The sequence below is a fragment of the Poecilia reticulata genome, chromosome 9 (genome assembly GCF_904066995.2).
Source record: "Poecilia reticulata chromosome 9, P_reticulata-male-v2, whole genome shotgun sequence".
Taxonomy (NCBI): Eukaryota; Metazoa; Chordata; class Actinopteri; order Cyprinodontiformes; family Poeciliidae; genus Poecilia; species Poecilia reticulata.
This window is the reverse complement of record NC_088838.1, coordinates 20,687,562-20,691,034: the sequence shown is the minus strand read 5'-3', so window position 1 is coordinate 20,691,034 and position 3,473 is coordinate 20,687,562.

The window sequence follows — 3,473 nt, the reverse complement described above, 5'->3', positions numbered from 1 at the left end:
TTTTGTGTATTGACTGTTTTACTTTCTGGTTTGGTCAAACACACGGAGGCCGTTATAGACTCGCATTCTGATCTAATCAAGGTATCCAGCATTGCAAGCGGGATAATTTTGAGAACTGAACATCCATATGAAACATTTTAGACTCCTTTATTTTCAAATGATGATCATAGAAGTTATATTACCTCACAGCTTAATCGTTGTCCCCCTCTGCATCTTGCTTAATTTAAGGCAAGCTGAGCAAAAGCTGCAAGAGGATGCAGTGATCAGAGAAAAAAAACATGTTATCAAGCAATATCAAGGTTTTGCTGCTGCAGCCGCTGAACAAGAAACCAAGACTGATTCCTGACAGAGAAACCTAAGCTTTTCCAGATCTCAGTCTTAAAGCCAATAAACACCATGCAAAAACAGATTTGTTCTATGAACCTTTCTGACTAGAACATATACTTTCTAACGACTAGAGTGCAGAAGTCCTAGGAAATCTTCATAGATTGCTTCAACTGCTGGTCATCATCACAAAAAGTTCTGCCCAGAATATTTGTCAAAAACAATATGCAAGAACAGAATTTAGACATTTAGTTCTTGCAGCCCTGGGCCATACTTAGGCCTTTAGAAAAGCTTCACTCTTGGCTGCAAAACACTCCAGTGCTTGATGAAAACTCAACAGAATCACATTGTCCATATATCCTGTTGATAGAAACCTCAAACGGGATCTTTCATAGTGAAACTGGTGGAGTCGAACCTGCACCGGATGAAAGCTTGACTTTGTGGTGAGAAGATGGACAAAGCTCTTCTGGTTATAAGGAGAACAAATGTTTCTAGCATCTCAAACACCTTGCAGATCGCTGACAGAAGCCTAGAGCCACAAAAAACACGACCCTCTCAGCAATTCTGGGCGCTTTAAAAACCTGGTTCACTTCTCCACAGAGCTTTCATTTAAGTCAATCCAAACCTAAAATTTCTTAAAGGATTTTAATACAGATGTCTGCTCATTGAATGTAATGTTCAAATAATGCCATTTCTTCTCCCTTTTATTTTTTTTTGTAACCACAAGCTTTAGCATGTTGCGATCGTGTCGAGCTGGCGACTAAAACGGTACCTTCTTGTTTTCTCCTTCGACAGGTTGCGTTAGACGTGCTATTAAAAATGAAAAGTTTGGGCAGTCTGCTGAGCCAATCAGAAGGGGCGAGACGTGAGCGCTGTGTAGGGCTGTGATTTCACACACGGTTTTATTTTTATGGCGATATTGTGTGGTGAGCTTCAAAACAGAGCAGCTGTTCAAATCAACTGTGTGTTAAATAAGTGAATCCAATCCCCTGCTTAATACTAACTCCAACAACAAACAGACTAGCTCTGTGTCTTTCCCCTGATGTAAACTGTAAATCAGATTAATTACTGTGAATGTATAATTCTGTCTATCCCTGGCGCTCATACACACAAAATCTCAAACACACACACACACACACAGTTGTACAGAATGAGGATTATGTGGCAATTACAACAGTCGCATTGACAAAATGGAAACTGATCCTTGGAGGGGGGGGGTATGGAAGAAATGTCACTCCAAGTTCTCAGTCCATCCAGAGATTTCTGAGCTCTGAATCACAGCGTTCTCTTTTGATCATCACGGCTGCTGCCTCTCTCCGATACGCAGACGGATTATTCCCCCTAAATCTCCCAAATCCCTAATCCTATTTATCTCAACGCCACACAAAAAAGGTGCTCTCTGCCTACTGCTCAGCTTATGCGTACAGTATGGGTGTAAGCACGTCTAAATTCATTTCTATATCTGTGAGAGCTTCTTTTACTCGTATATTTGAGCTGTGCTCGCCTCAAACATGCTTCTGTTTGGAGTTTAAGGCTTCAGTGATACTGTGCCATGGTCCACGATCAAACCTCTTCTGTTAAAAACATCTATAAATAACCAGGTTGTGTATTTGTTATCAAGTATAGATCAACTTTCTTGTGAATCTGGACATCGAACATCAGTTCCAAAGGCAGGGCTGCATGTTGCATAGTGATAATTAAGCTTTAATAAGTGGCATGTCTGCAACTTATCTATGGCTGCATGTCTCTGAACAACTAACCAGGTTTGTCCACTCTGTAAAAGCAAAGATCTGTAAGAAGAAAAGCTGCGACACACCCAAATCTAACCGAATTCCCTCAAATCTGAGCAGAGGATAACAAGTGTGCAGCTGTTGGCAGAGTGAATAAAGCCAGGCGTTTAAAACCATTACACCCAGTTACACTCCTTTCAAGCAGTTGCCTCCATCTTTTCCCTTTCTCTCTGCCTTCTCTGTCTCATTGAAGTTTTCCTCCTCCTCCTTCTCTTCCTTCCTCCAAAGCCTTTGTATGTAATCTTATTTCCTTTTTCTTTTAATCCCCGGTGGTCCCTTGCTTCCCACTCTTTTTCTCTCTCTCTCTCTCACACACACACCTTTCTCTGTGTTTCCCACAAGTCCCTCATTGTGTTTAGTGGTAAACCGATTTTCTCTCCTCTCACAAATCTTCACCGCCTTCCACTTCTCTATTTCCCCTGAGCCTATTACTTTTTTTTTCCACCTTTCTTCTACTTTTTTTTTTTTTTGACACAACCTTACTCGGGTTCTTCACTGTGTATGTGTTAGTGTGTGTGTGTGTGAGTAAGCAAGTGAGCGTGTTAATGAGCTTAGAGCTGTCTTCCTCCCAAGGTGAGGTATCATGCTGAGGTGATCAACACTGCTGGAGCTGCAGGTATCAACCACAAAACACCTGCCTGGTTGAGCACTGCTGCACACACAGCTGCTCCCTGCATCCTCACCCTTTCACACACACACACACACACACACACGCACACATATACGTCGGATTTCCGGAAGTAAATAAATCACTTCTTTTTTTTTTCCAGGAACATAAAGGATTTCTCATTTATGTCTTACACACAGTTTACAAATGCATGCATCTAAAATTTGGTGTGTATTTTATTTACTCTATTTTTTATTTTATTTTTTTTTGTCTGCAGACACAAATACAGCTCGCTGCTGCACAGGGCCGATAGCACAACTCTTTCCTGTCAACACACGGGATAATCAGCTGCTGGGGATTGTGGGTAAGCTGTAATAATCCCTCGCATGGAATATGGAAAGCATCAAGAGAGTTATTCAACAGGACAGAGATAAAGGTGCGTGTGTGTGTGTGTGAGGCTTTTCCATCTTCAATATGCATCTTCACCTGAAACTAACTGTCAGCTGGGGTAATTGAAAAGAAAAAAAAAAAAAAGAAAAAAATACCCCTAACTAAAATCGCTCGCGTATGCATGTATGCCAGCAGCTATCAGCACAATTCTGTCCCCAGCTGCTGAAATGATGTTCCCTGCTGGAGGAGACACAGCGTCTTAATTAAGAGCTACATCCTGAACAAGCCTCGTTTAATCAAAAGAGCACCTTTGCAGCTCTGCCTCGCGTTTCTCTCCCCCCTGAGAGGCAAACTTCTGCTCA